Source organism: Chiloscyllium punctatum, chromosome 29 (assembly GCF_047496795.1).
Source record: "Chiloscyllium punctatum isolate Juve2018m chromosome 29, sChiPun1.3, whole genome shotgun sequence".
Classification (NCBI taxonomy): Eukaryota; Metazoa; Chordata; class Chondrichthyes; order Orectolobiformes; family Hemiscylliidae; genus Chiloscyllium; species Chiloscyllium punctatum.
Genome location: NC_092767.1, coordinates 47,079,762 through 47,104,896, shown reverse-complemented (window position 1 = coordinate 47,104,896; position 25,135 = coordinate 47,079,762).

Genomic DNA, 25,135 nt, shown 5'->3' with positions numbered 1-25,135 from the left:
ATTGAGAATGAATCTTTGTATTTTAATAAATAAGATGTTTCAATTTTATCAGTGGTTTACAATGACATTGATTAGATAGTCATTAAGAGAGATCAACTGACAATTATAAGCTAATTGCAGGATTATTGAATTGAAAAAGGAAACAGACGTACAGAGATTTTTTTTTGGAAGGCATTGCTTTTTCATTCTAATATCTTTGTTGTTCAAGAAGTCTATGTAGCTGTTCATTGGTTCTCTTGTCCAGATAGTAATTTTATAATTCATATCGCTTTTATTGTGCCCAGAGTTTTGAGATTTGTATCAGATTAAGAAGAATACTAGGAGCTATTAAAACGAGAACTTGAGTGAATAGAAAGCACAGTAAATTTAAATTACAGAGGAAACAGAGAGTATTTGCTCCAAATAAGCAAATATTTTTTATGTCGAAAGTGTGGTGGTGGAAAAGCACAGCAGACCAGGCAGCATCCATGGAGCCGGAGATTCCCGATGAAGGCTTATTCCTGAAACATGGTTTCTCCTGCTCCTCAGATGCTGCCTGACATTCTGTGCTATTCCAGCACCACATTCTTTACTTTGATCTTCAGCATCTGCTTTCCTCACTTTCTCCAAATATTTGTAATGGGCATGAACTGAAAATGTTAGCCTTGGCAGTTGAACAAAACCAAATTTACACTTTTTTGTGCAATATTTGGACTGAAAATTGTTTGTGATCATGCAACACATTAGGACATATGAACACCTCTTCCTTTGCCATTCATAATAAAGAATAACCACTGCTTTGAACAATCAGTATTGTGTGTAATTACTGAACTGAAATACCAGAGGACAACTTCTGCATTTATTGGAGGGAATGATAACCAGATCCTTACTGTGGTAATGGGGATTGATCTCAGGAACAATCAGATAGTTATTCTGATTATTCCACTGAACAGTAATTAGATGGTCATGAAGACCTTCGTGTGGCCTCATGTTTAGTGTTTTGTGTGAGCAATGATTTTAAAAATATTGAGATAGTTTGCAAGATTTAGGAACACTGATAATCAAGTGTTAAAGGTATTAACTAAAGTCAACTTTAAAAAAGTTAGAATTGCTTAGAGAAACGCAATTAAACTATTGTAGAATCCCTGTTAGCACAGTGTGGTAACAGGTCATTTTGTTGAAAAAAATGACCCTCCAAAGAATAACCCATCCAAACACTTTCCCAACCATATTCCTCGATATTTACTGCTGACTAACATACACATCTCTGAACACAATGTGCAATTTAGCATGGCCAGCTCACCTAACCTGCACGTCTTTGGATTGTTCGAGGAAACCACAGCAAAGTCACATAGACTTGGGGAGAATGGGTAAAGTACACAAAGACAGTCACCGAGGATGGGATCAAACCGAGATCCCTGGCACTGTGAGGCAGTATTGTTAATGACTGAGCCACTGTGCAACTACATGCAAAAAGTAAAATCAGTGAGAGGTAACCAAGGACAAATTTCAAATAAACACCCTCCGCTATTGTCAAAGCATGTAAAATTTACATTCAATACGAATAGATGAATGGAAAACAAAAAAACCTCCAACAATTCACGAATGAAAAATAATTAGAAATTTAATTTGATCAAAGGTCATTCCAATATTTAGATGAATTGCAATTTTTAAGAACAAATGTAGGTAATTAGCTGACTAATGAATAATTGGAAGTGGCATATGTTTACAAAGAACGCGACTTGTTTTCCACCCTTGTAACACTGCAGAATAAAAATGTGAATGTCCGAAATGTTTGAATCAAGCTCTTTCGAACAAAAAACTAATCACTTATGATCACTTAGCTTTTTACCTTTAAGACCGCAACATTCTCAAATATTTTTCAGGAATTTAGAACCAGCAGAACTAGTTAATTTCTTTTCTTGGGAACCCGAAGAAGAGAATAAACAGCAGATACTGTGAAGAAGTCATTCAATGCCAACATTCAACTAAAGACAACATTCCTTCTTTCTAAAAATGTTCAACTTTCAAAAATTCTAAATTTATTGTCATTGTTTAATGAAACAATAAAGAGATGTTGATGCTTTTTTATTGGATTTTGTTGCATGAAAAATGCTGAAGTCTTAAGTGTTAGCATTGAAGTGAAATATATTTACACTAATACAACTATGTTTCAACAGGTAAAATAAATATTGATTGTTACAATTAATGAGAGATTGTACACTGCAATACATATGAAGATTAACATGATTCAATATTTCAAAAGCACTTTACTTTGATGTCGATTGAATATTTATTAAGATCAGTGAACTAAGGAATAAAACATAGTAGCTAGCTTTTTGTATTAAAGAAAAAATGAGACATTCAGTGATTATTGAACAAAATTCTTTTTTGAACTCAAAAATATATGCAATATACAAATTGCGAATTTCTTTCCACTGGATTCCTTGTAGAGATGGTACGTTGATTATTATTATAATCAAAGTGTCAGAATTAGGAAGAGAATTAATAGATCATGAAAATGAGCATGAAAATAAACAAACAATGAAGTCACTGCTGGGTGGTATATGAAGCAATTGTAATAATTGTGTCATTATTGTACAATGATGAATAATGTTGGAATTGAAACAACAAAAAATTCAACACTTTTCTCACAATGCAATGAAAGCAATAATCATTTTGTAGTATGCATGTTTGGAAATAGCAGTCTTTCAATATAACATACAGTGAACACTAACCTTTTTGCAAAACTGTAAGAAGTTCATAAATTCAAAATGTAGCGTTTGTTGAATTTGCAACAAAAATGGTTATAATTTGGATTATCTTTTGCACACACACAACAGAAGAGGAGCTTAAAGATTGTTAGAATATTTTTAAAAAATGTTTCCAGTGTTATTGTATTACAGTCAATATCCATGATAAATTAGAATTATTGGTTTAAACAACATAAATTGTCATTAATGACTGAACTGAAATATTAGATATCAAATGCACTTACTGCATGGACTAGTAAACAAATGCTTACTGTTGTCATTAGTCTCAGGAACAATAAGATACTCAGGTTATTCCACTGAACAGTAATCAGCTGATGATGAATATCTTTGTGTCGCATTATGTGCACCGTTTTGTGTGAACATTGACTTCAAGAAAATTGAGATATTTACATGAATTAGGAATAGATTGATAATTGGGTGTTAAGGATCTTATTTAAGATTAGACTTTTCAAATAGTTAATATAATTGCTGAGCAAAACATACTTCAGACATCATGCAATAAAGGAGGTAAGTGATTGTGAGAAACAAAGTTCAGCCACTTCAATAACTTCAGTCCGGAACAAGACCTGAATCAGTTGTATCATTTATTATGCTGTTGCAAGAGGGGCGTGGTGTCCACTGTCCACAAGGCGCACACACACACACACACACACTGAATTTAACGAGTACACAATATTTATGTAATTCGTTTCTCTTCCCTCCTCCCATTGCTCCTTCACTGTTTACATCTATTTCTAATCTAAACCGGCTGTTTATCTCTGAACTCATCCAGCCTTGTCCCTGACAAAATGTTTATCTCTGGCCTCACAAGGCCATTTGACCACCTCCCTCTGTGGTCTTATTGTTATTTATCCTTCTTCACTGCCATCTATTTCCGTGCTAACCAAAGCATAATTTCCTTTTATTCTTTATTTACATGGAGCCTTATGACCTTTTGATGGTTTTTTTTTGTTCCTGCTGAAGCAGGAAACAGATGCTTGTAACTGTTTGTACAGGCATATCTAGCTTAACCTACACCCCTCCCCTCACAGCACCTTAACTATTTGTCTATAACATCTACCATTATTTGCAGACACATTTCATTCTTGTATACACATTTTAGCTAATACAGAAGCAATAATATATTTCCTTCACATAGTTTTCATTCTTGTTAACTCAGCTCTTGGCTGAAACAATTATACACTGGTGCGAGTTCATTTACCTTGAATAAACAATTATGATTGCAGAAGTAACACTGCTTTACATATATACCACAGTGATAAATATGCAAAATCAAATTTCAAATGAATGCACTTGGATATTTTCACGGCAGTTCAATCTCACATTCAATATAAATAGGTGAGTGGAAAATGAAAAACAAATTTCACACAATTCATAAACAGATCAATAATTAAAAATAGATAAATAAAAGGACTTGGCATTTGTTTATTTGACTGAACAAGAAATTTATTTTTGCTCCTCATTTTTATAGCACTGGAGCATCAGCTCTTCAGAACAAAAGAAAATATATTAATATCATTACTTTGTATATTTCATCTGTATGACTGCAACATTCTCAAATATTTTCCAACGAATATTGATTGAGTGGAATTAGATACATTCTGTTATTAGTGACCTGAAAAAATAAATACTGAGATTATTGGAATGAACAACAGCATATCTAATTGGAAGCATATCTAATATTAAATTGAAAGGCAATTCAATTGATTCTTAGATATTTTCTAATCAACATTCAGAGCTGCTCTGGCACAACTCTGTGCAAGGTGGGAATTGAAACTGTACCTCCTGGTCTGGTAACAGAGACACTATCAGAGCTGCACAACATTCCTTCATAATGTTCCCAACCAGGCTGGGCAGGTCTATAATCACATGCTCACTGTGGTTACTCAAGTGAAAAATAATCAGATGTTTATTTTAATAATTGGATTGGAATTAAATGGATGGATCCTATGTATAATGTACTTAAAATTAAATAGTAATTTACAATAATGATGGGTATTAACAGATGTCTTAATTAAATATGATTTTATGATAATTTGTGGAATGACAACTTGACAGATTTGTGTGATTACAGTAAATTGATAAATAAAAATGAATACAATCCTTCTAGATGTTCATAATAGTTCCTCATTTTATAAAATGCAACGTAATTTTTTTTGTTCTACACATAAATTGGAACAAAATGATGACTTGGTCAGTCAATGGGACTATTCAGCTGAAGACAACTTTCATTGTTTCTGAAAAAGTCTGATTTCTGAGAAGTCACTATTTCCCGTGATTGTTTAATGAAACAAGAAAGATGTCAATCCTTTTTTTGTGTACTTCAAAAAAATTCATCAGAATTTAAATAATTGTGCACAAGAAAAATATTCAACTATTATTGTGATTAGAAGCACAATAAATGTTAACATTGAAGTGAATTACAATCAAATCATTTCAGAAGTGTTTCCAAGTTTAAAATGAAAAGCAATATTCACAATGATTGCGGGATTCTAAGTCCTTGCAATAGTTATTACATGGAACCATAATTCCACACTAATATCCTTTGCCAATTTGAACAATTATTTGATATTAGCAACAAATTGATTTTCAAAACTACTATTAATGAATTTAAGAATAATGAGGTATCTCATCTTACTATTCCACTGAGTAATGTGCAGAAATGAAGAGAAATATTGCAGTGTAAAGTAACTGGTGTTCTCTGAATATCAATGACTGTGATGACTGTGATCTTTCAAATGAGCAAAAGTCAGATATTTACAAAGGATGTTGGAAGGGCAGTTATTAGTCTTTTCTGGGTGTATTGGCCCGACCAAACAGGTTTTTATATTGTGGCATTCACAATAAGAAATATGGAAATAATTAATAACACATTAACTTAGACTTCGTAACAAGCACAAAGTGTTGTGTAATTATTGTAATTGTTAATTGTTTCTAGGATATTGATAGATAAATTAACTTAATATTTTGAAAGCACTTTGCTGTGACATCGATTGCGTCATAATTAAGATTGAGAAACAGAAAATTAATATATAAAAAGTCGCTTTAATAATTATAACAAATATTCAGCAACAATTGACACAGTTAAACATTGGGTTTTTTTGTTGAGTCTTTTTTTTTAAATTTTTATCGTGATAAATGTTTAGACATCTATGTCAGAATAAGGAAGAAAATAATTAGACCGGGAAAATGAGTACTATTGTGAACAAAAGGTCAAATAAATGACATTTGGTACAGAAAATTATTTTGCACAAAATGACTGATAATTACGTGATTATTGTTCATTGACAACTAATGCTGGAAGTAAAAGAAACAGATTCTAACATTTCCAAAGTATTTTTTCTTATAATGAAATTGTGGGATATGGTGGATTAATGTTACTTCTGCAATTATGCAATTCCATTTTACAAAGGAGGTGAACTCACACCAGTGGGTAATTGTTTTAGCCAAGTGCTGAGTCAACAAGAATGGAAACAATGTGGAGGAAATATATAATTGTTTTTGTATTAGCTAAAACTCTATGTCAGAAGGTAGACATTATGGGCAAGTAGATAAGATGTTGTGAGGGGATGAAGTTAAGCTAGATACGCCTGTACAAACAGTAGGTATAAACATGTGCTTCCCACTTTTACAAAAACACAGGAACAACCCCAATTAAAAGGGTCATAGGGATCAGAACGGCCTCGGGAAAGACACAGATGAAGGGGGTAGATAATGATGAAGAAGGGATATGCCTAACAATGACCTATAACAGGGTAAGGTCAAACAGCCTTGTGAGACCAGAAATAAGCATTTTATCACAGACAAGGCCGGATAAGGCAAGAGGCAAACAGGGGTAATGGGGGCCGATCTTAGGGAAGTGGACGATGTAAGCAGGGGAGGGAGCAGTGTAAAACAATAGACATCAAATCATATAAATGTTATGTATGAATTGAATTTAGTGTGTGTATGTCTTTTGCCTCTTAGACACGGGACAACACACCCACTTGCAAGTGTAAAATAAATGACACTATTGATTCAGATCTTGTCTCGGACTGAAATTATTGAAGTGAGTGGGCTTTGTTTCTCACAATTGGGGGCTGTCCGGGATTTTCTTCCATCACCGGGGGGAGTGGCTGGCCTTGGACACTGGGAAGACGCGTCCCGTTCCCCATTGAGGAGCGGTCTCGTGTCCTGGTTTGGTCTGCTCCCTTGGGTGACTGGTACGAATCCCACAAGAGAGACATCTGAATCAGACAGTGATAGGAGCTCGATAGACAATACGGCACAAAGGGGCCAGGCAACTCTGTGCACAGACCAAGGTAAGAAACCTGACTTTTAAGTATTGCCTTGTTGGCCGGGATTGAGTTTTAGTAGTTAATAAGGGACTAACGAAGGAACTCAATATGGGTTGTGTCGTAGGTAAGGAAAAAGCCTCTGGGAAAACAAAAGAAGGAAAAAGCAATGGAATTGGAGGCGGGGTCCCTTACAACATACCTCCAGAAAGTTCTTTGGGGAGGATGTTGTGGAATTGGCAAAATAATACTTGTACAGGGGAAAAAGATGATTAAATATTGTTGCTTCATATGGACTAAGGAATCCATTCTTCGTCCCGCCTCTTTTGGCCAAAATTCAGGTCGGACAAAGACTGGGTTTGTAAATATCTGAATTTATTTGTCAATGAGTGAGAGAGAGAGAGAGAGAGAGAGAGAGAGAGAGAGAATGAAGAGAGCTGTACAGCTGGTGGAAAGTTTAACCCTTTGTGATTTGGTTTGAATGCACATTTGTTTGTTGGTGATTGAATGTTTGCGTTTTATTCCCTGGAGCTTGAGTTCCGGGACTGTTTTGAATCTGATTCTTATTATGGAAACTTAACATGATTTCTTTAAAGGTTAAGGATTCTATAGAGATTATGAAAAAAAGAACGATAACTCCTGTTCTTCTTACAGGTCATGACTGCCTTACTATCAGTTTCTAACTAATCTCTTTTATCTTTACATGAAAGCGATTTATGGAGGACAGTTGAAGTTTCAGTTCAACATTAGATTGTAGTAAAAACTAGATCCTATGGTTAATATCTGTGACCTTGGATTCGACCATTGTTCATGCATTAGAAGTTTTTTTCTTTAAACTTGAATAGACAAATAATTTTAAGGCAGCTCTGATTATTTCAAGACCTATAGTATTGTAATTGAGCAATGATTGGTCAGCACTACTTAAGAAAACTAATTTTGGATTTAAATTAAGGGACTAAAACTGGGTGATTACAGTGGATTTCAAAATTGAGAACTGTATGCATTTTACATTTTGAATATTAAATACTGAATAAATGAACGTAAATATATAAATATATTTACAAATTTGGAACAGGCTTTAAAGTTAGTCAAGCATGAATTGATGAATTGGTGTTTGAAGTTATGGGGAGCTAGAAATATTGCAATATTTCATTAAAAAAAAGAAAGAGGGGAAGAACGTAATGACTTATCCCCTTCGGGAGGTAACAATAGGGGACAAAGATTGGGTTTGTAAGTGTCCCCCTCAGCAGTGGGGAGGTCAGAATATTTAAAAAAGAAATGAAGGTCCTGGTTGAGGATCTGGTAGGGTTGTCTGAACAAACTGATCAATTTTTGGGGCGCAGTCTGTATACCTGGGCTGAGTTAATGTCTATTTTGAATATACTATTTAATGGGGAAGAAAGGGGACTTATATGGGGAGCAGCCATTAAAATATGGGACAGGGAACATCCAATTGGAGATGGAGATGCTGGACAGGGAGAGGTGAAGTTTCCCCTCAGAGACCCCCAGTGGGAAAATCAAAATCCGGAGCATAGAGAAGAAATGAGGGAATTGAAAGACCTGATTCTAAAAGGAATAAAAGAGGCAGTTCCGAAGTCACAGAATTTGACTAAAGCCTTTGAAGTTAGACAGGAGAAAGATGAGACTCCCTCAGCTTTCTTGCAAAGATTAAGAGACTCAATGCGGAAATATTCTGGAATGAACCCTGAGGACCCAGTGGCACAGGGTCTTTTGAAAGTACATTTTGTGACAAAGGCATGGCCAGATATACAGAGAAAGATACAGAAGATAGAAGGGTGGAGTGAAAAGCCATTAGATGAATTGTTAAGAGAGGCACAGAAAGTGTTTGTAAAGAGAGAGGATGAGAGACAGAAACAGAAGGTGAAAATGATGGTAGCTACGGTTGATGAGGTAGTTAAGAAAAGAGTGGAACCAATATTGAGAAACTGGAGCGGTGGGTGGCGGCATGTCGGACAGAGAGGGAGAGGGAAAGGGAGAGAGAGAGGGAGAGGACAAGGGGGAGTATTTGATAGAGGGTTCGAGCGACAGGGGCAGAGCTGGAAGACTCCACAGGCAGGATGCTATTATTGCAGAAAGATAGGGCATTTTAAGCGGGAATGTCCGGCTCTGAAAAGGGAAGAGAGGGCAATTCCGCTTATGAATTTTGATGAAGAATAGGGGTGTCAGGGGTTCCTGCCCTCGGGGGCCCACCAGGAACCCTTGATAAACCTGAAGGTGGGACCCTATAAGGAAGAGGTAGTCTTCCTAGTAGATACGGGGGCAGCACGGTCATCACTGAATTTTAAACCAAAGAAAGTAGAAATGTCGACACGGTCAATTACTGTTTCAGGGGTTAAAGGGGAGGGATTTACTGTTCCAGTATTTGAACCTATGATGATAGAAGGTCCTAAGGATAGGGTCAAAGGGGAATTGTTGTATATCCCTGATATAGGAAGTAACTTACTAGGGAGAGATTTAATTATCCTCTTAGGACTGGAGATTGGAATTCAGGAAAAAGAATTAGTTGTCCAAATGGCAATGTTGACAGAGGATATGGAGAGAGAGATAGACCCTATTGTATGGGCTAGAGAAGGGAATCGTGGAAAATTACAGATCCCCCCCCTTGAAATAAATTTAAAAAGGAAAGGGGACGTTGTCTGTGAGCGACAATATCCCATTTCCATAGAAGGTAAACGAGGACTGCAGCCAGTAATTGAGGGATTGATTAGAGATGGATTGTTGGAGCCATGTATGTCTCCTTATAATACCCTAATACTACCAGTGCGGAAATCCGATGGAAATTATCGATTGATGCAGGATTTGAGAACATTAAATCGAACAGTACAGATCAGGCACCCAGGGTGCCAAACCCCTCTACGTTATTAAGTGAGATCCCTCATGACCACAAATGGTTTAGTGTGATAGATTTAAAGGATGCCTTTTGGGCTTGTCCCTTGGCAGAGGAAGGTAGGAATTTGTTTGCCTTTGAGTGGGAAGACCCTAAGACAGGACAGCAACAGCAATACCAGTGTACTGTGCTTCCCCAGGGGTTTACGGAATCCCCGAATTTATTTGGACAGATGTTAGAACAAGTATCGGAGAAATTTAGCAGCCCCAAGGGGACTACTCTGTTGCAGTATGTAGACGACCTCTTAGTAACAGGAAAAAGAAGAGAAAGAGTAGTAGAAGCCACTAACAAATGATTGAATTTCCTGGGTCAGCAGGGACTGCGGGTATCTAAAAACAAACCACAATATGTGGAGCAAGAAGTGAAATACTTGGGACATTTAGTTAGTGAGGGAAAGCGAAAGATAAGCCCGGAACGGATAGAGGGAATAGTGGGAATGCCACTGCCCAGCACTAAAAGGGAGTTACGCAAATTTTTAGGTCTAACGGGTTATTGCAGATTGTGGATTGATTCCTATGCACTGGAGACTAAGAAATTATATCTCAAACTATTAGAGGGGGGAACCCAAATGTCTAAGTTGGGATGATGAGGCAAAAGAACTAGTTGAGAAACTCAAAAGAGATTTGATCCATGCCCCTGTGTTAGCCCTACCTTCCCTAGATAAACCTTTCCACCTCTTTGCTACCGTGGATAAGGGAATGGTTTTGGGAGTATTAACCCAGAGGTGGGGGAAGGGATTAGTACATGAAGAATTGATTAAACAGGTCTTGGAGTCCCTATTACTTCCCCGAGAAATAGCAGTAGTGCATGTAAATGGTCATCAGAAAGGAAATGAACCAGAGGTTAGGGGAAATAGATTAGCCGATGAAGTGGTTAAGGAAGCAGCCCTGAATCCACAAGAATTGGTGATACATTCCCTAATACCTACTGTCCCAGGTCCTCGGGAAGCTCCTATATTTACTGAAAGTGGAGAAAAAGAATTGAGAGATTTAGGGGCTGTAAAAACAGCAGACGGGCCTTGGAGGTTACCTGATGGAAGGGAAATGTTAAACAAAATGATGATGCGAGAGATTATGGCTGTCCTACATCAAGGCAGCCATTGGGGAGTACAAGCAATGTGTGATTTAGTTCTTAGGGAATATGGATGTAAAGGAATATATACAATTGCTAAACAAATATGTGAGGGATGTATCATATGCAAAAAGGTAAATAAGAAAGTCTTGAGAAAACAGACCCCGGGAGGAAGAGACCCAGGACTGAGACCTTTCCAGAGTATACAAGTAGATTATACTGAACTCCCCAGGGTAGGCAGACTAAAATATATGCTGGTCATAGTAGATCATTTATCTGGTTGGGTTGAGGCATACCCCCGAGCTACCGCCACTGCAAGTGGAGTGTCTAAAACAATATTGGAGCACATAATTCCCCGATATGGGCTCGTGAACCATATTGATTCCGACCAAGGAACTCACTTTACCTCTAAAGTGTTACGGGGTGGGGGGTAATGAAAGGGTTGGGAATTTCCTGGGAGTTCCATACTCAATGGCACCCGCCATTATCGGGAAGGGTTGAGAGAATGAACCAAACACTCAAACGACAGCTCTCTAAACTGATAATAGGAACCAGACTCCCTTGGATCAAATGTTTACCTATAGCTCTCTTGCGAGTACGAACAGCCCCAAGGAAAGATTTGGGACTATCCCTCTATGAAATCTTATTTGGATTACCTTACTTGGGAACGAATGGAGAATTGCCAATTCCCGAAACTAAAGATTTGTTTTTAAAGAAGTATATACTGGGTTTGTCCTCCTCTTTGTCTTTCCTAAGGAAACAGGGTTTATTGGCACAGACTCCACCCCTTGAATTCACCGTTCATCCCATCCGGCCGGGCGATTGGATCTTAGTAAAATCATGGACAGAGATTAAATTGCAGCCGGACTGGGAAGGGCCGTACCAGGCTCTTTTGACCCCTGAAACAGCGATAAGGACAGCGGAGAAAGGCTGGACTCACTACACTCGGATCAAAGGGCCAGTGGACCCTCCAGTTGAGGAAGAAGTCTGGACAGCCGAATCAACGCAAGATCCGCTGAAACTCAGACTAAAGAGACTTTGAGTAACTGATTATACAGTGGCGACGCGAGCGCGGGATTATTTCTGTAAGATTGTATATTAAGTCTTTTTGTGCTTCAGCATGATGTTTAGAATACTGGGAATGCTTAGAGTTATGATGCTAGCTCTCTTAGTATTGGCATTTCATCAAATATCATTTTCATATGTATTATTAACGGTTCCTGAATCTGATAATCCACAAGTAATAGACGCTGATGTATGTAGCTTAGTAAATTGTGGGGATGTAGATATTCAGAGACAGTACCGCAGCTCTGAGATACATCTTAAGTCCTATGGGGATAGCCTTGGGGATGGTACTTAGTATAATGGTCTCGTCACAGTACACCAGACCCCCTTCCGACCAGCTCGTGATTGTCCTGATAAAAAGTGTAACCCAATATACCTAATGATAAGGAAAACCACATGGCACGAAACAATCCTGGTGGGGGGGGGGCACCTATGAGATACAATGAAATGAAATGCTTAGGATAGAAATGAAAGCAAATGGGAAGGATTTCTTGGGCTATTGTTTTTGAATTAGTGTAGGACGGGGAAAACGGGTAGAACTACTGGGTAATAAGATACAATCTTTCACCCCTCCCGATGATCCTAAAGTAGTAAAATTTATAGAGGTAAAGGACTTGAAACAGACCATTGAAATATAAACTGGGTACGGGGATCCAAATGCCTGGGTTGAATGGGTAAAGTATACTGTAAAAAGTCTGAACAAGAGCAATTGCTATGCATGTGCCTCCGGTCGGCCAGTGGCCCAGGTGGTTCCCTTTCCGCTCGGGTGGAAGCGAGACAGGAAGGGCATGAAATGTATGATAGCCCTGTATCAGGATGAGACTGCGTGGAATGATAGGAATTGTACCTCCCTATCACTGATGTTCCCTCCCTTGGAGAAGAAAGATGTAAAAGATCCCCCCCTGTTTTCTGCCGCAGTTGGAAATCACACATCGTGTGTGCGTAGACGAGGTACAAGTCAGTCGAAAGATTTGGGGGAGCTGAAACTATGTACAGAGATTAAGAATGTCACCGAAACGGAGAAGGGAGGGAACTACTCAGCACTGAAGGTTCCCCGAGCAGATCTGTGGTGGTACTGTGGAGGCAAAATATTGAGACCCACGCTATCTCCAGATTGGAGAGGGATATGTGCAATTGTACAATTGGCAATTCCATTTACCCTGGCATTTGAGAAGGAAAACAAAGGAGGGAAAAAGGGAAGGGGTAAGAGATTACTGTTAGACACTTCTTTCGATGACAGGATTTATCTTGATTCGGTAGGAGTCCCTAGGGGGCTACCTGATGAATTCAAGGCTCGTAACCAGATTGCAGCAGGCTTTGTGCCAGCTCTCTTTTGGTGGGTAACAATTAATAAAAATGATCATACCCTGTATACGAGGGCTCACCCAAAGGTTGATTGAAACAGCCTTGATGAAATAGATGCCCCTAAAAGGGAATCAGGCTGAAGGACTTTATCGACTAAATAATGAGCAGATGAGTGAGACCAAGATGGATGAAATCTCTGGGATGATGCTTGCGAATTTCGGGAGCGATGCTTAGAAATAAAATATTTGCAGAAGATAACAAATGGTAATTAAAGAAAGAGGGGGAATTGTGGGATATGGTGGATTAATGTTACTTCTGCAATTATGCAATTCCATCTTACAAAGGAGGTGAACTCACACCAGTGTGTAATTGTTTTAGCCAAGAGCTGAGTCAACAAGAATGGAAACAATGTGGAGGAAATATATAATTGTTTTTGTATTAGCTAAAACTCTATGTCAGAAGGTAGACATTATGGGCAAGTAGATAAGATGTTGTGAGGGGATGAAGTTAAGCTAGATACGCCTGTACAAACAGTAGGTAGAAACATGTGCTTCCCACTTTTACAAAAACACAGGAACAAACCCCAATTAAAAGGGTCATAGGGATCAGAACGGCCTCGGGAAACACACAGATGAAGGGGGTAGATAATGATGAAGAAGGGATATGCCTAACAATGACCTATAACAGGGTAAGGTCAAACAGCCTTGTGAGACCAGAAATAAGCATTTTATCACAGACAAGGCCGGATAAGGCAAGAGGCAAACAGGGGTAATGGGGGCCGGTCTTAGGGAAGTGGACGATGTAAGCAGGGGAGGGAGCAGTGTAAAACAATAGACATCAAATCATATAAATATTATGTATGAATTGAACCTAGTGTGTGTATGTCCCTTGCCTTGAGAAAGGGACATCACACCCACTTGCAAGTGTAAAATAAATGGCACTACTGATTCAGACCTTGTCTCGGACTGAAATTATTGAAGTGAGTGGGCTTTGTTTCTCACACCCTTAAACGTTCCACCGCTCACCTTGAAAGCACAATCTCTCGTTATTGAACCCTTCCCCCTGGGAAAAAGCTTGTCTCTATCCATCCTGTCTATACCCTTCATGATTTTGCAAACCTCAATCAGGTTCCCCTCTCAATCTCCTTTTTTCTCGTGAAAATAAATCTAACCTACTCGGCCTTTCTTCAATGCTAGAATTTCATTCTGATTGATGGACAGATTAGTAAATTCAGTCACATGGGATACAGAAGAAGCTAGTCACAATTGGCTTGAAGGAAGAGGGACAATTTTCAGACTGGAGGCTTGTGAACAGTAGTGTGCTGTAAGAATCAGTACTAAGTTCGCTGCATTTCATCATTTATGTAAAGGATTTAGATATGCAATTCGGAGGCATAATTAGTAAATTTACAGATTACATCAGAAAGGTGGTGTAGTAGATTATCTCAGAGTACAACGAGACCACAAATAGATGGGACAAAGGGGCAAGGAGTGACAGATGAAGTTTAATTTAGATAAATACGAGGTTTTGCATTTTGGGAAGGCAAATCAGGGCTGAAATTATACACTTACTGGTAAGGTCCTGGGCCGTTTTGCGAAACAAAGGGACATAGGGCTGCAGGTACATTGTTCCTTGAAAGTGGAGTCGCAGGTAGACAGTGAGGTGCTGAACGTATTTGGCACATTTGTCTTAATCAGTCAGAGCATTGAGTATAGGAGTTGAGGTGGCATGTTGCATCTGTAAACGATGCTGGTGAGGCCACTTTAAGAATACTGCGTACAATTCGGTTTTCTGCAGAAATGACTTACACGTATATTGCACGTCTGGAGGTTTGAGCTTTAGGGGGAGGCTGATTAGGTTGAGGTGTTTCCCCATGGTGTGTCAGAGGTTGAGGGGTGACATTATAGAGGTTTATAAAATCATCAGGGGCATAGATATTCTGAAGAGTCACGCTCTGCTCCGCAGGATAGGCAAGTCCAGAATAGGAGTGCATAGGTTGAAGGGGAGAGGGCGAATGATTTAGAAGGGACCTGAAAGTAAATGTTTCACACAGAGAGTGGTGTGTGTACAGAAAGTGCTGTGGTGAAGTCTGTTACAATCGCATATTTAAAATGTATCCGAAAGGGGATGGATATTGACCAAATACTAACAAATGGGTTTAGCTCAGATTTGATATCTGATAGGAGTGAACAGATTGGACTAATGGGTCTGTTTCCGTTCTGCATGGCTCTCTGATTCTATAAGAGGGATGACGATTAATTCTGAAATGGCATTTCAAGTCGGAATTCCCTTCACTCTAAGTTGATCGTGCCTCTATGTTCACATTGATTGAAAGCTGAGTCAGTTAAATATTTGACAGGGAAGTGAGTCACGGATAATGGGATGCAGACAGGAAACTGGGGTTGAGACCACAACCTGATCAGCCACAATCTTAGTGCCTGGTGGAGAAGGGTCAAAGTGTCTAATGAACCACTCCAGTCCCTCAGTCCCATGTTCCTGTGTTCCATTCAGTCCCTCAAACCTGCTAGATAGGAACAGGTGGAGGCTACCTACTCCTATAAACTGTTGCACAGAAACAGAGGAGATCATTTGGCCCTTATAGACTGTCCCACACGCTTTGAGGTGATTTGGGGAATGTAATTGGAAAACCCAGGCATGGGTATGAAAGAGGCCCCTCATCTCTCTTTACAGAGCTTCCCCTCTCTGCAACTTGTGCTTCATTTGTTGGTCATGTTGTAGACCCAGATTCACTGAGAATACAGCCCCTTTACCTCACCCAGCGATGGCTCACAAAATTCTCTGATCTCCCTGACTGCAACATTCAATAACAGAACATTCATGAAAATGAAACCCACTAACTTTCCAATAACAGAATTTGAGAATATCAGAAACAGGGACAGGTCATTCACTCCCGAAGCCTACTTTGCCCTTCATAAGATCATGACTGATCTTCGCTTGGTCTCAAATCCTTTTTCATACCCAATTCTTCGTAGCCCTCAACTCTCTGACAGGTCAATATCTATCTACCTCCTCTTCAAATACTTTCAGTCATCTTGCTCCCCAACATTCTTGAGAAGAGAAATCCTGACATCCAATCCCACCTGTTTGAAGAAAACACTTGCTGCTCTTATATCATGGCCTATTGATGTGAACAAAAGAGATTGACACAAGAGTTCAAATAAAAATGACTGGCCCCGATATCAAGGCAGTGGTTGACTACTGAGGACATCAAGGAGCTTAACAAAACTGGACTTAATGGGAATCAGAGTAAACTCTCCAGTGTTTGGGGTCAAACATGGCACAAAAGCAGATGTTCATCATCTCATTACTGGGTCAGCTCTGTGGGAGACCCTCAGGGTAGCTTCCTCTTCACAAACATCTTCAGCTGCTTCATCAATGTCTCCCCGCCCCCACCCTCCCCACCATAAGATCAGAGTGAGGATGGTCACTGAAGATTCCACAATGTTCAGAACATTTTGTCCACCCTCAGCTGCTGAACTGGTCTGTGTCCATGTGCAGCAAGACCCAGACTCCATTGAGACTTGTGCTGTGAACGTGTCTGTTGCATTCATGTAACACCACTGCCTGACACTGCACATTGCCACAGTAAAACAAGAGTTCATTCAGCATCTCACGCTATTTTCACAGGAATACGATGAAGTCATTCGGCCCATTGACACTATTGGAGAAGAACAGGGACAGCCCATTCAGTGCCTCCAGCCTATTACTCAAAAAGAGCAGGAGTCTAGTGTGATGGGCCACACCAGAGCCCCTTGAAAATATTTGAAGGCGGTAGCCTAGATTCTAATGTTTCCTTATTTTAAAGGAAATGTAAAGTGTTTGTTCCAGATGCAATGTGACTGGTCAAACTACTCGGTGTGAAGCAAAACACCATTTACTTCAACACAAAAGATAAAATTAAACCAAAGAAAGAGGAATCTAGAACAACGTAATTCTATTGGACAGCTTAACAGAATAATAGATCTAGGAGCTATTGCTATAGATCTATTGCTAAAGAACTAGTACAACATAGGAAACTCCCATAAACACAGCTCTTGGCAAGAAGGAAAATTCAGACACAGATTGTCACAAATATTTCTCCAATCCAGGAATTAAAAACTGCAAGAAGAGTAAACTCAGAGAGAGTAGCAGCCAGGAGACATTAACTGAAGCTTCCAACTCTGTTGAGACCCCTATAGTTTCTGATGTTACTGAGAAATCAAAACCCAGAGATCCTAATCTGTGAGAGCTGGCCACACTCATTCAGTCTGCATTAAAATAAACACAACGCTTCTCTCGCTGTTTACTCAAGTGGTCTTAACTAGCCATCTTGGTAACAATCGTTCAATCTCTCTCTTAAAATAAACCACGACAAAATAACCTGTTAAAGCTGCAGCGTTGTCACACTAGTCAGTACATTGAGCTGTCAAACAGGAACCAGGGGTAACCAGTCAGGCCCTTGGCCCTGTCGAATCGGACGAGGAAGAAGCCAGTCAGTCCCTTGAGTCACTTATACAGGAAGAGTAGGAAGCCATTCCAACCTCAATGCACTTACACGGGGGCAGAATGAGGTAATTGATGCTGATTCCTGATGAATGTCTTATGCCCAAAACGTCGATTCTCCTGCTTCTCAGATGCTGCCTGACCTGCTGTACTTTTCCAGAAATCGATGCTCTACTCTGATCTCCAGCATCGGTAGTATTAAGTGTCTCCCAATTGATGCTCTAACATGATCATCAAGTGGAGCACAGGCTGCACAGACAGACTGCTCCACGTTGTTCCTCCTGGATCCGTTGCTTATGATACACACGTGGGACTTTAATGTGGTTTTATAGTGGTGAGCAGGGAAGCCATATGTCTTGTGTGAAGTCTCAAGAAGTGCCTTTCATTTCGGAGAAGACAGCCTGGTGTTCTCTATGTAGGGTGGAAAATGGTGGGAATGGATACGTGTTTCAGATGGAAGGTATTGTGGCTGCTGTTGGAGATTGTGAACAATCTGACGTTCAGTACTATTAGAAAAGCCACGTTAGACTGATGAATGGACTCTCTAAGTTTAAATAATGCTGATCATGTTCATGTTTATCTTGGCTCGTGCACATCCTGTTCAGTGTCACATGTACGACTTACTCTGTCCGAGTCTAATTCCACCCTATGATCTGCCTGACAATGCTTACTATGATCTGCCTCCACTGCTCATAAATAAAGTGTTTCACTGTACTGAGATGCACGTGACAATAAATCAAACCAATCAATCCTGGGTAAAGTATGGAATTTCTCTCCCTGTCAATGTCTGTTTTGGAAGTAAGTGATCGCTGCCTCTCCTCGTGTTTCAGCCTCACCATTTCGTCGTCTCTCTCACAGCTCTACAGATTGAACACGCAACTTCTTTACTCTATCCTCATGTTACCATCATCCATGTCTGTGGTTAGGAAATCAATCCTTACAAAGGTGATCAAAACTGTAGAGAGTGCCTCGAATGCTCTCTCAGCAAGGCTCGACAACAGCAGGAAGATGGCTTTACTTATGTACTCGAATCATCTTACAATGAAGGACAGCATACCATTGACTGCACCCATTACGTACACAGGGTTTGATTCAGAGCAGTCAGCATAGACTTGTGAGTAGGAGATCATGGTTCCCAAATTTGTTAGAGTTCTTTGATGAAGTGACCAAGAAGGTTGACGAGGGCAGAGCGGTCACCGTATACTCTATGTATTTCAGTAAGGCCTTTGATAAGGTTCCACATGGCAGGATGCTCTGTAGGGTTACATCGCGTGTAATTCTGGGGAAACTGGCCAATTGGATACACAGTTGGCTTGATGGTAGGAAGCAAAGGGTTTTGTGGAAGGATGCTTGTCAGGCTTGGTCCATAGCTGTTTGTTAACTATGATTTGGTTGAGAATGTACAAGGCATGATTAGTAAGCTGCAGATGACACTAAAATAAGTGGTATCGTGATCAGTGAGGAAGATTATCAGAAGTTGCAGCAGTACCTTAATCAGGTGGGGAAGTGGGCCGAGAAATGACAAATTGAATTTAGTATAGATGTGTGAGGTCTTGCATTTTGGAATCTCAAATCAAGGTAGGAGTTTCACGGTGTATGGGAGGGCCTTAAGGGGTGTAATGGGCAGAGAGACCTTGGCATTCAGTTTCACAGTTCTCTGAGAGTGGAATCACAGGTAGACAGGGCAGTGCAAGAAGCACTTGGCCCACTGGCCTTCATCAGGCAGGACATTGAGTATAGAAGTTGGGAATCTTTGTTGCAATTACACAGGACTTTGGTAAGCCCAAACTTGGAGTATTGTGTTCAGTTTTGTCACCTTTGTTATAGGGAGGATGTTATTAAATTACATAGAATGCAGTATAAATTTACAAGGACGTTGCCAGGACTCAATGGTCTGTGATTTAGGGAGAGGTTGTACAAGCTAGGACCTTTTCTTTACAGTGTAGGAGAATGAGGGGGGACCTTATAGAGCTGTATTAAATCATATGGGGTATGGATATGGCGAATGCTCTCAGCCTTTTTCCACAGGTTAGACTGTCGAGGACTAGAGGGAATCAGTTTAAGGTTAAAGAGGAAGGAATAAAAGGGAACCTGTGGGGCCACTTCTTTACACAGAGGGTTGGTACATGGATGAGCTGCCAGCAGATGTGGTTGAGGGGGGTACATTAACAACATTTCAAAAGCATTTGGATAAATATGTGGATAGGAAAGGACTAGAAGGATATGGGCCAGCTGCAGGGAAATGGGGTTAGCGTGGATGGACATTTACAAGGTCGAGTCGAACGTTCCACTATCAGGAAAAATTAACAAGTTTATTTACTAACTTTAATAGTGAACACTAAACAACAACTATTCACAAATACAAGCCCCTCTGTTTCTTAATTAATTACCATCTGACTCCAACTCTGTAAAAATATGCTGTTCCAACAACCCACATATTAAACATTATAATTTCATATTAAACATAGTCTCTGTCTTCGCCGCTGTGTTCACAATTCATGTTTTTTTTTACTGCAAGTAGATTTGGCATATGCATGCATCTTTGATAAAGAGTGTTTGAGATGACTAGTTAGCACTCCTGCTCTACAGCAGTTACTCTGCTGTTGGATGGCAGTGACTCTCCCTCTAAGTGTTCAAAATGCTTGGTTTTTATATTCCCCATGAAACAATAAATCTCATACTTTCCAGTTGTCCAAACAATAATATCAATTTCCTATGGCTTCTGGTCTGCTAAACGTTATTAAACTCTTTGGTTGCATTTGAATTGTTGTCAAAACAGCAACCAAAACTAAGGTATCCATTTTCCAGCTAATGGTGACATTAGGAACAGTCTGACCTTTAGCTGGCATCTGTGGCTGTTCTTTCTATTCAGCAAGACCGTTCTGTCTTAAAGGAACTCTGTTCCTGAGTCTTAAATGTGCCTGGAGCATTATTCACTCACATGACAGTCTCTAGCATTTCTTTTGTCACATCTGGTAGCTTTACCAGATAGTTTAACTGACGCAACATTTTTTTTTAATTTGAAGGGGACCACTCAACCTCTCTTTGAAGGGATTTCCTACCAATTTGGCAATACTAATACGTTATCCCCAAGGAAATCGTTAATGTTACAGAATTTTTATCTGCCACCTGCTTCATTCCGTACCGTGCCCTCTTCAGGTGCTGTTTAGCTAACTCACCTCCATCTAATTTCACTCTCACCTCAGATACATAATCCAAGTGTGAGATTTCCGACTTCGGTCCTGACAATTTATATTTAATTAATTTCAAAGAACCTCTCACTTCATGTACAAATATTTACTCAAATGAAGTAAACTGAGGAGATTTATTTGGGGCATATCTCATGGCAAACAATATAATGAGACGCCTTAATTCCAAACATTCGGGTAATTCTGATAGTACGCTGTTAACATTGTCTTCAGTGTCTAATACCAACTTTCCAAGGTTCCCTGTAATTTGGTATGGGACGCACTTGATTTAAACTGTTGTATGCTGAAGCTATCCATGGCTTCCTTAAACAGTTGAGCGGTAAAATGAGACCCTTGGTCTGACTGAATCACACTGCATAACCCACAGTGAGTAAAGAAAACTACCAACTCCTCCACCTCCCTCTTTGCCCTAACACTCCATAATGGAATTATCGCTCGAATTCAGGTAGACGCATCCATTATGATCAGCAGAGATTGGTTTCCACTTTTATTTTAGAAAGAGGAGCTCCACAATTAATCATAACCCACGTGAAAGGTTCTTCGAATACAGGAATTGGCAACAAAGGTTCTGGTTTTATTACTGCCTGTGACGTACATACCATTTGGCATGTATGACATGTACAAAAAAAAATTAACCACGTCCTTGTGCATTCCAAGCCACTAGAAATGCTTCTGTACCTTAGCCTGAGTCTGTACACCTAGGTGAACGCCTGCAATTAATTCATGTGCTACCCGTAACACTGTATGCTACTGGTAACACAATTTGGTGCACTTCAGTCCATTTCCCTTCTGCACTAATCTGTCGTAGTGTTCCATGTAAATTTTAGGCTTCTATCTTTAATAACTTTCAAAATTGTATTCTGATTCCTTGTGTATCGGTGTGTGTGTGTGTGTGTGTGTGTGTGTGTGTGTGTGTGTGTGTACAATATATACAAATTTCCTGCATCGTTACATCAATCAGGGTGTGAGTTCATTGGACATCAACTCCTTTGTTTTTTTTCTTTCGTTTTTCCTTCCTGCTGTAAATTATGACTGTGGGATCTTGTTACTACACAGTCTGGAAAAATCCCTGGGTATTTTTATTTTAATTCCCCAGTTCCCTCGTCTTCCTTTGACTTCTCCATCACAAGGGGTGCCTCTCTCACCTTGGATCCTGCTAAATCATTTCCAAGAACAAACAGTATTTCTGGAACTGACAATCTGTCACACACTCTCACTGTTACTTGCCCAACCTTGATTAGGCACTCCAACCTGATGTTACACAAGGGAATACTTAGTTTCTGTCCCAATTCCACAAATTATCACGGTATGGAGTCATATGTCAGAAAGAGTGAAAATACTTCCATCTATTACTATTAGAGGCCGAGAGAAAGTCAGGACTTCAGATTCTGGAGATCCGAGTTGCAATGTGTGGGGCTGGAAAAGCACAGCAGATTGCCAGCATCCGATGGGCAGGAGAGTTGACGTTTCAGGCATAAATCCTTCATCAGGAAAGTGGGGTTAAGTGAGGGAGAAGGGGGTTGAGAATTAAATAGGAGTGTGGAGGTGGAGCTGGATGGTCGGGAGCTTGGAAGGCGATAGGTAGATGCAGATGGGGGTTACTGGTGAGAGGTCGGAGAGGATGGTGAAGTGGATAGGTGGTAGGACAGCTGGAACTCTCAAACTATACAGCACCAACATCAACTTCACCAATTTTCAAATCTCCCCTTCCCCAACCTCATCCCAGATCCAACCATTCAAATTAACACTGCTCTCTTGAGCTGTCTTAATTGTCCATCTTCCTTCCCACCTACCCACTCCACCCCCCACTTCCGACATATCACTTTCACTCCAACCTACATCTTCCTATCACCTTCCCAGTGACCCTTTGGCCAGCCCAGTTCCTACGCTCCTATTTATCTTTCAGCCCCGTTGGCTCATGGCCACATTCCTGACGATGGGTTTATGCCTGATATCTGGATATCTGGTGCTGGAAGAGCGCAGCAGTTCAGGCAGCATCCAAGGAGCAGCGAAATCGACGTTTCGGCAAAAGCCCTTCATCAGCAATAAAGGCAGTGAGCCTGAAGCGTGGAGAGATAAGCTAGAGGAGGGTGGGGGTGGGGAGAAAGTAGCATAGAGTACAATGGGTGAGTGGGGGAGGAGATGAAGGTGATAGGTCAGGGAGGAGAGGGTGGAGTGGATAGGTGGAAAAGGAGATAGGCAGGTAGGACAAGTCCGGACAAGTCAAGGGGACAGGGCTGAGCTGGAAGTTTGGAACTACGGTGAGGTGGGGGAAGGGGAAATGAGGAGACTGTTGAAGTCCACATTGATGTCCTAGGGTTGAAGTGTTCCGAGGCGGAAGATGAGACGTTCTTCCTCTAGGCGTCTGGCGGTGAGGGAACGGTGGTGAAGGAGGCCCAGGACCTCCATGTCCTCGGCAGAGTGGGAGGGGGAGTTGAAATGTTGGGCCACGGGGCGGTGTGGTTGATTAGTGCGGGTGTCCTGGAGATGTTCCCTAAAGCATTCTGCTTGGAGGCGCACAGTCTCCCCAATGTAGAGGAGACCGCATCGGGAGCAATGGATACAATAAATGATATTGGTGGATGTGCCAGTAAAACTTTGATGGGTGTGGAAGGCTCCTTTAGGGCCTTGGATAGAGGTGAGGGAGGAGGTGTGGGCGCAGGTTTTACAGTTCATGCGGTGGCAGGGGAAAGTGCCAGGATGGGGGGGTGGGATGTACGGGGGCGTGGACCTGACCAGGTAGTCACAGAGGGAACAGTCTTTGCGGAAGGCGGAAAGGGGTGGGGAGGGAAATATATCCCAGGTAGTGGGGTCTTTTTGGAGGTGGTGTAAATGTCTGCGGATGATTTGGTTTATGCGAAGGTTGGTAGGGTGGAAGGTGAGCATCAGGAGCGTTCTGTCCTTGTTACGGTTGGAGGGGTGGGGTTGAGGGCGGAGGTGCGGGATGTGGACGAGATGCGTTGGAGGGCATCGTTAACCATGTGGGAAGGGAAATTGTGGTCTCTAAAGAAGGAGGCCATCTGGTGTGTTCTGTGGTGGAACTGGTCCTCCTGGGAGCAGATACGGCAGAGGCGGAGGAATTGGGAATATGGGATGGCATTTTTGCAAGAGGTAGGGTGGGAAGAGGTGTAATCCAGGTAGCTGTGGGAGTTGGTGGGTTTGTAAAAAATGTCAGTGTCAAGTCGGTCATCATTAATGGAGATGGAGAGGTCCAGGAAGGGGAGGGAGGTGTCAGAGATGGTCCAGGTAAATTTAAGGTCAGGGTGAAATGTGTTGGTGAAGTTGATGAATTGCTCAACCTCCTCGCGGGAGCACAAGGTGGCGCCAATGCAGTCATCAATGTAGCGGGGGAAGAGGTGGGGAGTGGTGCCGGTGTAATTACAGAAGATCAACTGTTCTACATAGCCAACAAAGAGACAGGAATAGCTGGGGCTCATACGTGTGCCTATGGCTACCCCTTTGGTCTGGAGGAAGTGGGAGGAATTAAAGGAGAAATTGTTAAGGGTGAGGACCAGTTCGGCCAAACGAATGAGAGTGTCGGTTGAAGGGTACTGTTGGGGACGTCTGGAGAGACAAAAACGGAGGGCTTGGAGGCCCTGGTCATGGCGGATGGAGGTGTAGAGGGATTGGATATCCATGGTGAAGATGAGGTGTTGGGGGCCTGGGAAACAGAAGTCTTGGAGGAGGTGGAGGGCGTGGGTGGTGTCTCGAAAGTAGGTGGGGAGTTCCTGGACTAGGGGGGATAGGACAGTGTCAAGGTAGGTAGAGATGAGTTCAGTAGGGCAGGAGCATGCTGACACAATGGGTCGGCCAGGGTGGTCAGGCTTGTGGATCTTGGGAAGGAGGTAGAACCGGGCAGTGTGGGGTTCCCGGACTATGAGGTTGGAAGCTGTGGGTTAGAGATCTCCTGAGGTGATGAGGTTCTGTATGGTCTGGGAGACGATGGTTTCGATTGTCCTGCTCTTCAGATGCTGCCTGATCTTTTGTGCTTTTCCAGTGCCCCACTTCTCAACTTTTATAGACTGAACAGATCCCGTATCTCACAAA